This window comes from Balaenoptera borealis (genome assembly GCF_965194805.1).
Source record: "Balaenoptera borealis genome assembly, chromosome: 2".
NCBI classification, from domain to species: domain Eukaryota; kingdom Metazoa; phylum Chordata; class Mammalia; order Artiodactyla; family Balaenopteridae; genus Balaenoptera; species Balaenoptera borealis.
Genome location: NC_138867.1, coordinates 183,792,446 through 183,808,809, shown reverse-complemented (window position 1 = coordinate 183,808,809; position 16,364 = coordinate 183,792,446).

Sequence of the window (16,364 nt, the reverse complement as noted above, 5' to 3'; positions counted from 1 at the left end):
GTCAGCACGGGAGAGGCTGCCACTTAGACATCGCTGTGGATTCGTATCATCCCAATGGAGGTGACAAAGAAGGCAACCTCTGGTGTACCCGGAAGGGATGTTCTTCCAGGAAGTGGAGAACTGCTTAGTAGGGACACCTTGGAAAATCAGGAGCCCCGTGCTACTGGAAACTTCCAAACTGGGGCAGGCATTGTCCTAGTGTCCCATGCTGTCCAGTATGGCAGCCACTAGCCACAGGTGGCTGTTTCACTTCTAATTCAAGATCAACTAAAAGGAAAATGGGGACTTCCCTGGTGGTCCAGTGGCTAAAACTCCGCGCTCCCAATGCAGGGGGCCCGGGTTTGATCCCTGGTCAGGGAACTAGATCCCACATGCCGCAAATAAGATCCAGTGCAGCCAAATAAATAAATAAATATATTTTTTTAATTAAAATAAAAAATAAAAGGAAAATGTCTCAGCTCCTCCGTCGCACTAAGCCCTTGTCGGTGGTGTCTCCACGGCCGCCCATTTCTGCCACGTCTGTTGGCACTGCTTCTAGAAGCAGTTCCTGAGTCAGAACGAAGGTCAGGTAGAGATTATTTGAATCCTTTACAGTTCATAAAACTCGATAGTGGAATCTGGAATTTGAGAATTGGTTCTCACCTGGACCACCAAACGGAGAGGCCATGTGGGGTCATGGAGGGGAAGAGTTGGCCCTGGGGACAGATGGAGAGTTTGAAAAAGCCCAGATAGACTTGTCCTTCTGTTGAGAACCAAATGAAGCCCCTCTGGGTTGTTGCCATTATTTTATAGCTATGATAAATATTCCTCTAGCTGAATCTTTATAAACATCCTTAATTTTTTTTTAATACATTTATTTATTTACTTATTTATTTTTGGCTGAGTTGGGTCTTCGTTTCTGTGCGAGGGCTTTCTCTAGTTGCGGTGAGCGGGGACCACTCTGCATCGCAGTGCGCGGGCCTCTCACTGTCGCGGCCTCTCTTGTTGCGGAGCACAGGCTCCAGACGCGCAGGCTCAGTAGTTGTGGCTCACGGGCCTAGTTGCTCCGCGGCATGTGGGATCTTCCCAGACCAGGGCTCGAACCCGTGTCCCCTGCATTAGCAGGCAGATTCTCAACCACTGCCAATCCCAAACTCCCTAGTAGTAATTCATTGTTGACCAGAGATATTGCCAATTCATATCCCTTGTCCATTTTTCCATTGGGAAGTGGTCTTTTATTGGTTTCTGAAAACATTTTACATATGGGCTTATTAATGTTTTTTACATACTTGTTTATAAAAGCTTTCCTATATATAATTTGTCATATACGTTACACAAATTTCTCCTGGTTTCTTGTTTGTCCTTAACATTACTTATGATCCTTTTGACATACTTTTCCCTTATTCTTTTTTTTTTTAATTTTTATTGGAGTATAGTCGATTTACAATGTTGTGCTATTTTCTGCTGTACAGCAAAGTGAATCAGTTATACATACACATATATCCACTTTTCCTTTATTCTTGAACTTTCATATTTTTGGTCAACCTTTTCCCTGATGGTTTCTAACCCTGGTGATGAGCTTATAAGCTTGAGCTGGGGAAGGCCTTTATGTGAATATTCACCTCTGTTTTCTTCTCGTTCTCCATGTTTCTTTTTTTTTTAATATTAAATACCAGGTCAACTAAAGAGTTTAATTTCCATGTATGGTGAAAGGAAAGGCTCTAGAGAAATTTTTACTTTTATTTTTTAAAATTTTATTTATTTATTTAATATTTAGGTGCTCCAGTGTTCAATGAATTTTTATTTATTTATTTATTTATTGGCCACACCCCGCAGCATGCAGAATCCTAGTTCCCCAACCAGGGATTGAACCCGTGCCTCCTGCAATGGAAGCACGGATTCCTAACCATTAGACCACCAGGGAAGCCCAAATTTTTTATTTTTTAAATAATAAGTGAATCCCCTGTTCCAACACCATATGACTCTCCTGCCTCAGAAATGTTACTTATTTACACAGGGGTCCATTTCTGGCTTTTCCAGGAATTTGCCTATTCCACCTCCAGTTTTAATGTACCTTATGAAGTTAGAGTAATTTTAATATCTGGCAATATGAGTTTCTCATTTTCTAAAATATATTTTCTTGGGACTTCCCTGGCGGTCCAGTGGTTAAGACTCCACACTTCCACTGCAGGGGGCATGGGTTCAATCTCTGGTCGGGGGACAAAGATCCTGCAAGCCGCGTGGTGTGGCCAAAGAAAATAATAATAGTAAAAATAAACAAATAGGGACTTCCCTGGTGGCACAGTGGTTGAGACTCCGTGCTCCCAATGCAGGGGGCCCGGGTTTGATTCCTGGTCAGGGAACTAGATCCCACATGCAGCGGAGCAACTAAGAGTTTGCATGCTTCAACTAAGGAGCCCGCCTGCCACAACTAAGGAGCCCACGAGCCACAACTAAGGAGCCCCCCTGACACAACCAAATGAATAAATAAATATTTTTTTAAGTAAAAAAATAAAAATAAAAATAAACAAATAGGGCTTCCCTGGTGGCCCAGTGGTTAAGAATCCACCTGCCAATGCAGGGGACATGGGTGTGAGCTCTGGTCTGGGAAGATCCCACACGCCGCGGAGCAACTAAGCCCGTGCACCGCAACTACTGAGCCCGCATGCCACAACTACTGAAGCCCGCCCACCTAGAGCCCGTGTTCCGCAACAAGAGAAGCCACCACAATGAGAAGCCCATGCACCACAACAAAGACCCAACACAGCCAAAAATAAATAAATTAAATAAATAAATAAATAAACAAACAAATGAAAGTATATTTTCCTGACTCTTCCGAAGATAAATTCCAGATGAACTTTAGAATTACTTTAAGTTCCAAAAAAAAATTGCCTCTGGGACTTTGGTGAAAATAGAAATCGTGCCAAATACCGTGGGCCCAGGTGCTCACTGCAGCACACAGATTGACACCAGTAGCCTCATGCATCTCTCCATGGGTCCCTTTGCCATTCCCAGCACGGAAGAGTTCAGCACTTGCGTTCTCCTTTCATATGATTTTAAAAATTGAGATATGTCGCACTCTATAAAATTCACCATTTTAAAGTGCGCAATTCAGTGGATGTTACTATATCCAGAGAGCTGTGCAACCATCACCATCTAATTCCAGAACATTCCATCCACCCCAAAAAGGAAACCCCGTCCCCATCAACAGTCACTCCTTCTCCCCCTCGCCAGCCCCTGACAACCACTAACCACTAACTCTCTGTCTCTGTGGATTTGCCTGTTCTGGACGTTTCCTATCTGCCCATTTCTTTTAAAGTTAATTCTTAGTTATCTTTGGTTGTTACTGTGAACGAGATGTTTTCCCACTGTACTTTCTTAATGTTTATATCTGGAATATGTAGGAAATCTCTTGATTTTGGAATTGATTTCATAACTGGTTAGCTTTCTGAATTTGAAGTTGAGTTTCCTTCTTTTACTAGGCAGAGAGTCACATTGCAGGTGATGTTAATTGAATATGTTCATCTTTTTTGGCCAGAATCAGTAGATACTGATGACAATCGGCAAAATTAAGTTCTCTATGTGTATGTACATATGACTCTCATATATATACATATGGCTAACCACTAGTAAAATATAAAACGATATGCATCCTTTGAGATTACCTGAAGGGGCAAACACAGGAACAACAGCAGCTACAAAAGATAGAAAATACAGAAAACAGCAAGGTTGAATATTTTAAAGCATCGCTCGAGATTAGCTCATGAAAAACCAAGGCAGCAGTCATGGACAGAGCTTGGGTAAATAAATGGAGTCCATGCCTGGTTTTGTAAATAAAGTTTTATTGACACCCGGCCCTGCCCATTCACCTGCACATCACCTACAGCACAAGGGGAGCAGCTGCGACCCAGAAGCTGAAAACAGCCACTCTCAGGCCTTCATAGAAAAAGTTTGCCAACCCCTGACATCGAGGTTGCTTCTCCTGGTAAAATATGAGAACCACACATAAGAGTAAAACCACAATCTTAACACTTTCTTCTTTTCACACAGACCTAGACAGTGGTGATGGTTGCACAACTGCATATGCTAACCCAGGAGCTGTGCACTTACCATGGGAGAATCTCAGGACATGTGACTTCTATCCCAACAAAGCTGTTACACAAAAGGCACAGCACGGTTCAGAGTAGATCAGGCCAAGTTATGTCCAAGCAAAGACAACCATGAGAAAGCAGGGATTGCAGTATTAATGCATACAAGAAAGAGTATACTTATTTTGATCGAGTTTCCTGATTAATAGCTCTATAGGGAAAATATATTAGTCAGAAAACTATATGTACTGAAATATATTAAATGAAATAGAAATTCAAGGAAAACTTAAAAAAAATTATACAAATGAACTTATTTACAAAGGAGAAATAGACCCACAGACATAGAAAACAAAGTTATGGTTACCAAAGGGGAAAGTGAGGTAGGGATAAGTTAGGAGTATGGGATTAACATATACACACCACTGTACATAAAATAGGTAAACAACAAGGACCTACTGTACAGCACAGGGAACTATACTTGGGAATTCCCTGATGGTCCAGTGGTTAGGACTCGGTGCTTTCACTGCCGGGCCCGGGGTTCAATCCCTGGTCGGGGAACTAAGATCCCACAAGTCATGCAGCGCAGCCAAAAGAAAAGAAAAAAAAAGGGAACTATACTCAATATTTTGTAATAACCTGTAAGGGAAAAGAATCAAAAAGAACATATATGTATATGTAACTGAATCACTTTGCAGTACAACTGAAATTAACACAACATTGTAAATCAACTATAGTTCAATTAAAAAAAAAAAGAAATTCAAGGAAAACATGGCAAAATGATTTAAAGTTACTTCTCTTGCCAGCTAAGAAAATGTATTAATATACTGATATATCAATATATAAATTTATTGATAGATTGATTATAAAATGATATATAAATTTATTAACATAACTTATATAACTGATTTACAAGTTAATATATTTAACTGAATATTTAATATATTCAATATAATTAAAAGTAAAATAATATTTTCTATACATGCTATTTATTAAACTTTATTTGCTGGCTATTTTTAAAATTTCTCACTCAACAACTAGAGAGCCTCTATTTTTCCAGACTACCATCAAAGCATTTGTGAAAACTGATTTTCTTTTTCAATTGATGATCTATTCAACTATATGAAAAATATCAAATTCCAAAAAACATGAAATAATACCCAAAACTGTACAGGCCATTGCCTCTAATTAGAACACAGTTGTTGTGTGCAGATCTCAGCCTCTTGATAACCAGTCTTGTGGCTGGACCGGCCCCTGTGGCTCTTATTATGATTGCAGGACAACCTGCAATAAGCATCAGGAAACTTTGAAAAAAAAAAAAAAGTTTATTGCCTATAGGACCTGGGAATTACAGGGCACACCTGGGTAAGAGAAACATTATGTAGCAACCTAAATGGGAAAAGAATTTGAGAAAGAATAGATACATGCGTATGTATAACTGAATCACTTTGCTGGACACCTGAAACTATCACAACGTTGTTAACCAAGTATACTCCGATATAAAATAAATAGTTAAAAAAAAGAGCGAGAGAGAGAGCTTAGGGGTCTGGTTGTGGTTTTACTGGGGTTGAGGGTGAGGGCCTAGGTTTCAAGGGCTCACTCGTTATTGGTGACTTTAAAACATACGAGCAGGAATTTAAAGCATGGGAAGAGAAAAAACAAGCAGCCCAAATGGTCAGTTATGGAAACCAACCAAGATCTCTAACTCAGTGAGGGGTGGTCGCCTGGCTCTTTACTTTGTCCCATGGCTGGCAAGGTGTTTATTCGAGATGCCATCTTTGAAGTAGGTGTGTCAGCAATCTAAGTCAGGCACCTGCATTATGAAAAAGAAAACAAAAAATCAACTGTCAGGGCTTACACTACACCACTAAAACTAGAAATTAATAGCCAAAGATTAAGTAACTCTCAGCCACCGGAAACATACTAAGCCTTCTCCAGAATGGATACCTCTGCATGGGGGGAAGAGCCCAGATTTTTTTTTTTTTTTTAAATGATGTTTGGGGTTTTTTTCATAATTTATTTATTTAATTTATTTATTTATTTTTGCCTGCATTGGGTCTTCGTTGCTGCACGCGGGCTTTCTCTAGTTGCGGCGAGCGGGGGCTACTCTTCGTTGCGGTGCGAGGGCTCCTCATTGCGGTGTCTTCCTGGTTGCAGAGCACCGGCTCTAGGCGCGCAGGCTTCAGTAGTTGCGGCTCATGGGCTCAGTAGTTGTCGCTCACGGGCTCTAGAACGCAGGCTCAGCAGTTGTGGCGCATGGGCTTAGTTGCGCCGTGGCATGTGGGATCTTCCCGGACCAGGGATGGAACCCGTGTCCCCTGAACTGGTAGGCGGATTCTTAACCACTGCGCCACCAGGGAAGCCGAAGAGCTCACATTTTAAGGGGAGAGTCCTGACTGTAGGGTCAGACAAACCTAACAAGAAATGTAAGCTCTGTAAACATCAGCTTCCATGAGTAAAGTGGAGATTGCATGTATGTGTCTTTAAGAGAAGCTGTTAGTTATATAGTAATGGAGTAGCTGTATGAGTCAGCTAGTGCTGTATAACAAAGCACCACAAACAAAACTTGAGACAACACACATTTGCAGTCCACAGTTCCCGTGGGCCAGGAGTCCAGGCCCTCCCCTGCCCTGCTTGGGCTGCAGTTATGGTGTCAGCAAGGCTGGGGTCTCACCCAGAGACCCAACTGGGGACCGATCCTATTCGAAGCTCTCGTGGTTGTTGACAGAGTTCAACTCCCTGCAGTTGCAGGACAGAGGGCCTTAGGTTCTTGCGGGCTGTCAACCAGAGGCCTCCTTCAGCCCCCTGCCACGTGGGTCACCCCAACATGGCCACGTGCTTCATCAGAGCCAGCAAGAGGACTGGGCCAGATGGGCATTAAGACCTGATGTGACCACTGCCTCACTCATTGGTGCCGTCCACACTCAGGGGAGGGGATGGCACCAGGGCATGACCACCAGGAGGCAGGTCGCAGTGGCCACGTGAGAGCCTCCAGCTTTTTCTCATTAAGTGGACGTGAACCCCACCATTGAACTACTGGGGTCACTCCATCACGTCACAGGAACACAGATCGGTGGCTCTTTGATGTCATGAAGGCAGTTGGAGTTGTTCACGTCTAGAGACATTCCTGACGTCTCCTCCTCCTCCCGCCTGGGGAGTCTCTCTGGACCACGGTCTGTCCCCCTCAGTGCTGCTGGCGTTGGGGCTGGTTATTCTCGGGGGTGGGAGGGGCGTCCTAGGCACTGGGGGGTGTGGAGCAGCCTCCCTGGCCCCACCCACTGGATGCCAGGAGCCCCCCAGTGTGACAGCCACAGCCATCCCCAGACATGACCCAGTGTCCCCTGGGGGCAGGACCCCGCAGGTGCAAAGGCTCCAGGGCACACTCCTGGCACGGGAGGTTGGCGCTTTCCCCGACCCCCACCGGGTAGCGTCTGGGGGTCCTGCTGACCTCACACCCTCACCAGCACCGCCTCTGAGCTATGTCCTCTCTTGCGTACACTGAAATCTCTTGCGAGTGACAGCAGGTGTTTTCTCAAATGCCTGTTTCCCGTCGTGGATGTTTTCCGAAAGTGCGGCCTTCAGCGCCCAGCTCCTGACCTGTGGCGGACGCGTGCTGGCTTCCTTCTCTTTGTCCACTCAGACCCCTTCCTTCCTTCCATCACGGTCAGGAAACGTGGAGCGTGCGGATGTTTGCTCTGCATCCAACCTCAGTTACCAGGCCGGCAGGGTCCTCTCGATGCCCACCTGGCGCTGTCACTGCACAGTTGCCAGCCGCCACTGGGCTGTGCAGGGTCTCTGTTGTTGATAAGCATCTTTGTGAGCCGTCACTGACGTGCTCTGCAGTCCATCTGTTTACAGTGGACAATTCAGGGCTTACAGTCCATTCACAGGTCGTCCAGCCGTCACCTCTATCCAGTTCCAGAACTTCCTCACCACTGTAAAAGGAGCCCATTAGCCCCAGCCCCCCAGCTCCCCGCTTTCTGTCCCTGTAGATTTGCCTGTTCTGGACGTTTCATATACCAGCAGCCGCCCTCCAGCCGCCCCGCTGAGGGCCTCGCATCCCTGGACAAGAATTCTGCCCCAGGAAGGCCAGCTGGGAAATGGGTGAGGGGGGAGGCCGGTCCCCACACCCGCCAGGCCATCAGGGTCCCCTTCACTGCCCGCCCCGGGGGCCCGTCTGAGCGTCTAGCCGATGTGGAGGGTCAACCTGCATTTCCCGCTGGGGACACTTGACCCCTTCAGCACTTTGCTGGAGAGTAGAGATGGAATCAGGTGGTCCCTGCTAAGCCCCGCAGCCCAGGAACCCCAGCCAAGTTGCTGGAAACTTCTCCCTCTGGCCAGGCACTGGGCTCTGGTCCTGACCTCTGGTCCCCCAAGGTCCCTGGTTGGTCATGGTGCAGGGAGAAAGCCTTGAGATGCCCGGCATCTGCTGGCCCTGCTATCCTTCCACTGCCATCTGGCCCGTTTCCTGCTTTCTGTGAGCCCATCTCCCTGCCTGTTTCTCCAGCTCAGCTCGGGGGCCACCATGAGTTCCTCCGGGAACTCTGTCAAGTGAACGTACTCGTCCGTCAGTCCAGGCCCCCAAAACCACCCGGGAGCCACGCCAGTCTGTCACAGCAGTACGCTCAGCCCTTAGGGTTAGCCCAGGGTGAAGGCATGTTGGTTTCTCGTGGCTGCTAGGATGAATCACCAAAACTCGGTGGCTTAAAACCACACGTGTTTGGGACTTCCCTGGCGGTCCCGTGGTTAAGACTCCGCGCTTCCACTGCACGGGACGCAGGTTCGATCCCTGGTCCGGGAACTAAATTCCTGGAAGCTTCCGGGCGCAGCCAAGAAAAAAAAAAAAACACCACACACCTTTATCATCTCACAGTCCTGGAGGTCAAAATCCAGGTGTGGGCAGTGCTGGTCCTCCAGAGGCTCCAGGGGAGCAGCGGTTCCCGCCTTTTCCAGCTTCTAGAGGCGCCGCATCCCTGGCTCACGGCCCCTTCTTTCACCCTCACAGCCAGCAGCACAGCATGCTGGCCCCCTGGATATAGACAGCCCACCCCAGTGGTACCTCCGTAAACCCCAAAGAATCCTGGACAAGCTGGTGAGCTTCCCCCTGACTGGGGGTCCTAGGAGAGTGTGGAGACCATGGACAGCTGACGGGGAGGGCCTCGGGGGGCTGGGTGCCCATGACCTCCCCTCCGCAGACTAAAGCCAGCCCTCCGAGGACATAGCATTCCTGGAAGCAGTAAAGGCTGCTTCCAGAACAGCTGGAGGCCTTGACACTTCTGGGACATGTCCAGCCTCACGCCTTGGAAGGCCATGTGCACCTGCTGGTCATCTTTTATGGGTCAATGGGCAGGGGCAACAAAAATGTTTAGAAATTACTCAACACTAGTGGTGTGCTTTCTTTATTATTTTACTTTATCTTGAACAAGTTTTAGACTTACAGAAAAGTTGCGAAAATTGTACTTCGAAGTCCTGGATGCCCTCCACCCAGTTTCCCCTAAAGCTAACATTTTACATCACCAGGGAACAAGGATCAAAGCAGGACACCCCAGGTTAGCGGTGTCCAGGGTGCTGGGGTCGGGGGTGATGGAGGGACAGGAAAGAGGGCCACCAGGGGGGAGCTGAGTCCACATCCCAAAGCCTGACATGGACCAGGGACCCTGCCCAGCTAAATGTTCCCCTCCTCCCCAGATCTCTGGGCCCAGTCACCCCTCCAGATTCCAGCCCTGTTCTTTGAGACCATCCTTGGCAGAAACCCAGGCCGCAGGCATCTCCAGGACCCATAGGCCACCCCTGGGGGCACTCCAGTCTTGGGACACAGAGGGTGCAGGTGAATGGTTTTTGGAGGGGTCACTTCTGCTGATCTCTGCACCCAGGATCAGCCAATGTCACTTCTTACTCCTGATTTGTCTTTCATTGACATGGGCCACCTGACAGCAGAGAGTAGGGTCCGTCCAGAGTGGAGGGACATCGTGGCTGTGGCCATTGCCCCCCAGAGTCCACAGGAAACAGACCCTCACCACCAACCCCCTTTGCTTTCCCCTGTCGGAACTGAGGGCGGGTGGGTATAGTGCCGGGGCATTAAGACCTGAGGACAGGGGAACCAACCTCCCAGACCTACAGGCGGAGAAGGGGTCCTCGTAAGGGATGTTTCCTGGCCCTTGAGGAGGAGGGGTGGGCGCAGGGGCCCAGGCCTGAGGACAAACCTGGCCTCCAGCTGCAGTATGGTCTTCTTGGGGACGCGATCGCCCTAAAGCCGTGCGGCCAGGGTCATCCTGCCGGGGGGTTGGGGGGGGTGCGGTGGATGGCGCTGCATGGGGTCCAGGTGCAAACTGGCACTGCATAAACGCAGGGGGCCCCTTGGGGGAGCTGCGGGCTCTGGATGCACTGTCCCCGTGCCCTTGCTATGCGCACCTGGGGAAACTGAGGCTCAGGGAGACCCGCGGACCCCTAACCCCGCGCCGTGTTTTTCTTTCAGAACCCGTAGGCAAGCCCAACGCGGTGAGATGCGCGCGATCCCTTTAAAGGGGCGTGGCCCTCCTAGCGCGACCTCGACAACAACAATCCCATTGGCCGGTGGGCAGGCCGCGGCCACGCCCCTCGCGTTCAGTGCCTAGAATTCTATTGGCCCAGCGCCAGGGCCCGGCCTCCCGCTCCAGGGGAGCCCGGGCCCAGTGCCGGGTTCGGTGACGCAAACGCGTTGCCCGGCAACCGGTCACGCAGCGGGCGGAGGGGGCCCAGCGCCAGAGCGCAGGCGCTGCCGCCCGGGTCCCCAGGGCACCCAGTCCTGCAGTCCACGGCGCCCCCCGCCGCCGCCCCAGGCCGACGGCCACCCCAGGGCAGCCGGCGATGGGCCCCCCGGGAGTCCCCGCTACTGGAATGAGGAGGAGGCGCCCCGAGGAGGGCATGCCTGCCGGGGGTCACGGCGTGGGAACGGGCTGGGCGCCGCTGGCGTCTCGCTGCAGAGGGCGGGGAGGGTTCAAAGGCGCCGGGTCACACGCCAGGCAGCAGATCGGCTCGAGCATTTAGCAGCACAAGCAAATCCGACCCCGGGGGAGGACATTCCTGGAGCCTGGTCCCTGCGCCAGCCCCGTGGTCAGGCAGAACCCCCCTCCTCCGGCCACAGCGGCCTCTGGGGCCTTTGGCAGGTCAGCAGACACCAGGCCCAGGAGTCCAGGCTGCGAGGCCCACTGAACACATCGCCCCTGTCCCCAGCCCCATCAGGGGCCCTGGCCGGGAAGCCGGGGTCAGTTGGCCTCCTCCGGACCTGGCTGGACTTGCCTCATTTTTCTCATCTGCTAAATGGGAACTGTGGGATGCCGCGGGTGTTGGTGCCTGTATGAACCTCCTAGGGCCGCTGTAACAAGTTACCACAGATTTAGGGGCTCAAAATGACAGAAATTTAATCTCTGACAGTCCTGGAGATCAGGAGTCCGACTTGGGTCTCACGGGGCTGAATCCAGGTGTGGGCAGGGCGGGTCCTTCCAGAGGCTCCAGGGGAGCATCAGTTCCCGCCTTTTCCAGCTTCTAGAGGCGCCGCATCCCTGGCTCGCGGCCCCTCCTGCATCCTCACAGCCAGCAGCGCAGCATCTCCCGTCTCTCTCTGCCTCTGACCCTCCCACCTCCCTCTTATAAGGACCTTGTGATGACACTGCCCGACCCCCTAATCCAGGATCACCCCCATCTCACGGCCCTTAATCTCATCTGCAAAGTCCCTTCTGCCACATTAAGGTTTCATATCCACAGGTTCCGGAGAAAGCCCCCCACCCTCCTCAAAACTAAGGGCTCTTGTACGTGACGCCCAGATCACTTTTGGGGAGCAGGTCAGCTGGGAGTGGGAGACCTGGCTCCCCTGAGAGCCACCTGGGTGTCCACTGCCTTGGACACGGAGGGAAAGCGGGATGACAAGCCAAGCGCCCCATCCCCAGTCGCATAGTGGCAGCCTTTGGCCGTCTGCTGGGCCAGCACTGCTCAGCCCCCGACTCCACCCCCACCCTTCCCTTGGGGACTTTCAGTGACTGACCCCCGGGGAGGCTACACAGCCGCCACCATCACAGCAGAGCAGGCCGCACGGCTGCAGAGACAGCCACAGCCAGGCAGGCGGGCCAGCTCCGAGCTCCTGGCCACACCCGCCCGTGCTTTCCCTTCTGCCTGCCCTCTCCCCACCCCCACAGAGGACAGCGGACCTGGCTCCGTCCCCAGGACTGCTGAGCCACTGGAATGGAGCGGGTTGTGAGTCAGCCAGTAGGAAGGGACACTTACAGCCACTTGCATCAGATGTTCCTGCTGCTGGGCCCCACGGCCAGAGGCCCCAGCCCAGCAAGGGCCCAGTGATGACCCTGCCCATGACCCTCACTTATCTGGGGACCTGATAAGACCGGGAGCTGGTGGTTCCTATTTCTGGGGGTCCAGACAGGTGGGAACATGCAGAGGGGGCACAGGCCATGCTGGGCTCCAGCCCAGGATTCCAACTCTACCTTCCCCTTATGCCCACAGTCACCCAAGCACCGAGTGCCGACCCGACCCTGATTCTGACACCCTGATCCTAGCTCGGAAGCTGCGTTCGGATCTGGCTCCTTCCATAACCTCTCAGTGCTTTAGGGCCAGCCCTGTGCCCGCTCTGAGCCTAAGGTGCCTGAGAAGAGGAGGGAGGGGCCCAACCCTCCCCCTCAAAGGCATGGGCTCATGAGGATACTGCAGCGGTCCCAGCACTGGCCCCAAGCACGGGCTTTACCTCCATTCCCACCTGTGCACAGTCTGCCCTACACAGACACAGGCTCAGTGCCTCTCTAAATGTGCACAGACACACACACACACACCCCGATCTGCTCACACTCACACACAATCACACCAAACAGGTGCCTCTTTTTAATGTTGGGAGACAGGGACTTCCCGGGTGGCGCAGTGGTTAAGAATCCACCTGCCAATTCAGGGGACACAGGTTCGAGCCCTGGTCCGGGAGGATCCCACATGCCACGGAGCGACTAAGCCCATGCGCCTGCAGCCTGCGCTCTAGAGCCCGCGAGCCACAACTATTGAAGCCCGTGCGCCTGGAGCCCGTGCTCCACAACAAGAGAAGCCACTGCAATGAGAAGTCTGTGCACCGCAAAGAAGAGTAGCCCCCGCTCGCCACAACTAGAGAAAGCCCACGCGCGGCAACAAAGACCCAACACAGCCAAAAATAAAAATAAATAAATAAATAATGTTGGGAGACAAAGGTCTTACCATTACCCCTTGGTAAGTTTGCCAGATAAAATAGAGGACACCCATTTAAATCTGAATTTCAGATAAACAAAGAATAATTGTTTTGGATATACTTACGCATGGAATATACTTATGCCTGGGAATTATACTGGAAAGTTATTCATTATCTGAAATTCAACTTTTTTTTATAATCTTTTTTTATTTTATTTATTTATTTATTTATGGCTGCTTTGGGTCTTCGTTGCTGCGTGCAGGCTTTCTCTAGTTGCGGCGAGCAGGGGTTACTCTTCGTTGCAGTGCACGGGCTTCTCATCGCAGTGGCTTCTCATGTTGCACATCACAGGCTCTAGGCGCGCGGGCTTCAGTAGTTGTGGCACGCGGGCTCAGTAGCTGTGGCTCGCAGGCTCTAGAGTGCAGGCTCAGTAGTTGTGGTGCACGGGCTTAGTTGCTCCGTGGCATGTGGGATCTTCCCAGACCAGGGCTCGAACCCGTGTCCCCTGCATTGGCAGGCGGATTCTTAAGCACTGCGCCACCAGGGAAGCCTTGAAATTCAGCTTTAACTTGGCATCCTATATTTTTATTTGCTAAATCTGGGGGCTCCACCTGCTGTGTTTGGAGGCCCTGAGCTGTCCTGGGGTCCCTTGGATGCTGTCCAGGAGGTGAACTCTGCACGACTGAGGCCCCAGGATGCCAGGGCTCTGGCTGCCCAACCAGGCCCAGGGGAAGGTGGTCAGAATGGACCCCACCCAGCCAGCCAGCTAAGGGGAAGGTAAGGGGAAGCAGAGGCCCTAGGGCTCAGCATCATGTCCTGCCTGGTGTCTCCTCCGGGGTTTGGGGGAGACCTCATATACAACATGGGAAGAGAGTCACCTTGCAGAAGGGAGGGGCTTCTCAGGGAACTGATTCTCTGACCCTTTGGCCTAAGGCTTGCCAAGCCCCCTCCATGACTGGGGTGGAAGATGGGGGCCAGCACCCCTGTCCTCCTGGTCCCCTAGGGTATCACAAGGGAAGCTGGGGTAGGGGAGGGGAAGGCCCTGGAGCCAGGGAATTGCTCCAACTGCTACAGAAGCCTTGTCCTTCTTTATCAGGCCAGCGCCTCCCAACTCCAGGTCCCCTAGAGCAATCCTGAGCCCCCTCTGCAGCTGGCCGCCTCCCCTGCCATCCTTTGGGTGGGGGGAGTATCCTTGCCCTGGACTCTGCCTGTCCTGCCCACTGCTCTGTGTCGTCCTTCGCCCTGCGGGACCTGCCCCTCACCGTGTCACTGCCCCAACCCCGAATGCACTCTGAAGGGATGGAAGAAACTGGCTGGCAGGAGGAGGAGGGGCCAGGGCCCAGGTTTTCTGGCTCACTCACCCAGAGGCAGGCGAGACTCCTGGGGCCCAAGGTAAGGTGGGCAGGGTGGCCAGGCCCCCAGCTACCTCCCAGCCCCTGCTCGGCCTGTACATAGGGTCAAGGAAGTTGACAGAATTGGCTGGGTCTGTCAGCCGGCCCGTGGCAGGACAGGGCTGAGGCCCCAGAGCCAGCAGGCCAGGCACAGAGGTCCCTCCCCTCCCCCATTCCCACTGGCAGCACCCTACCCCCACCCAGTGCAGGCCGGGCTGGGGCTGGGCCTGGCTGCCTCGCTCTGGCTACCACAGCCCAGGCACCCACAGGGGCCCGCACCAAGCCCAATCCCACTGCTCGGCCCTGGGGGCTTAGGTGCCTCCTGAGGGCTTGGGTGAGTCTCCAACCTATCCTATTCTGGGGGAAGTGTGGCGACTGTATGCATATGCCTGTATGCACCCATGGATACACGCACATGCGCAAGCACTCGTGTTTCCAGCACAGAAGCCCACGTGTGTGCACACACACGTATGACCCCTACCCTGGTTGAAGAGCCCGTGTGTGTACCAGGACCCCCTCCCAGCACTCAAACAAGTGCTCCCTTGGTGGCCACCCTCCTCACGCACGGGATGGGGGGATGGCAGGACTCAGTGCACTCAGTGGTCAGAAGCAGTGGTTCTTACCTAGGGGGTGATCCTCCCCCCAGGAGATGCCGGGCGGTGTCTGGAGGCATTTGTGGTCGTCATGACTGGGGGGGCTCCTGGCATTGAGTGGGTGGGGATGCCACTCAACAGCCCACAGTGCCCAGGACGGCCCCGCACAGAGAATGATCCAGGCCCCAGATGTCAGCAGGGCTGAGGAGGCAGAGACTGGGTGGAAGGACCCCAAAGGCCCGGGGGTCATCTTCCCATCTCTGAGCTTCCTGTTTCCCAACCTGTGGTACTGGGCCCAGTAAGGGACCATCTGTCCAGGCTGCGTGAGGGTAAGGCAGTTCCTCTGAGCAGCGCCCAGGGCTGGATGCTGCTTCTGGCTTTGGGAAAAAAATCTGCCCCCACCAGCTGGACTCCCAAATCAGGCTGCCCAGGAACTGAGCTCGGCTGGACCGAGGAAGATGGCCCTGCAGCAAGACCTCAGTTCATTTCTATTCCCTGAGGTCAGCGTGACCGGCAACCCCCATGGATCCACACATGAGGATGGACACAGCTAAACACCCGCACCAGGTGATAGATGTATCATAGCCACACACCAGAAATTGGGTCCCCTTCCTGTCTGATCTGAATTGCGTGCCTCAGAAAGATATGTCCACGTCCCAACGCCCAGAACCTGTGAATGTGACATTTGGAAACAGGGTCTTTGCAGGTGTGATCAAATTAAGATGAGGTTGTACTAGATTAGGGTGGCCTTTTTTTGGGGGGTTGCATCAGGTGGGATCTTAGTTCCCTGACCAGGTATCGAACGTGTGCCCCCTGCACTGGAAGCACGGAGTCTTAACCACTGGACCATCAGGGAAGTCCCTAAGGTGGCCATAATGCAATGACTGGTGTCCTTAGGAGCGAGGAGAGACACAGACAGAGAAGATGGTCCCGTGACAATGAGGCAGAGTTGAGGTGATGAGGCCATGAGCCAAGGAGCACCAGGGATTGCCAGCAACCACCAGAGGCTGGAACAAGTAGGAAGGATCCTCCCCTAGAGCCTTCAGAGAGGGTGTGGCTTTGCTGATGACACTGATTTCAGACTTCTGGGCTCCAGAAGCAGCCTCAGGAAGCTCATACCTTA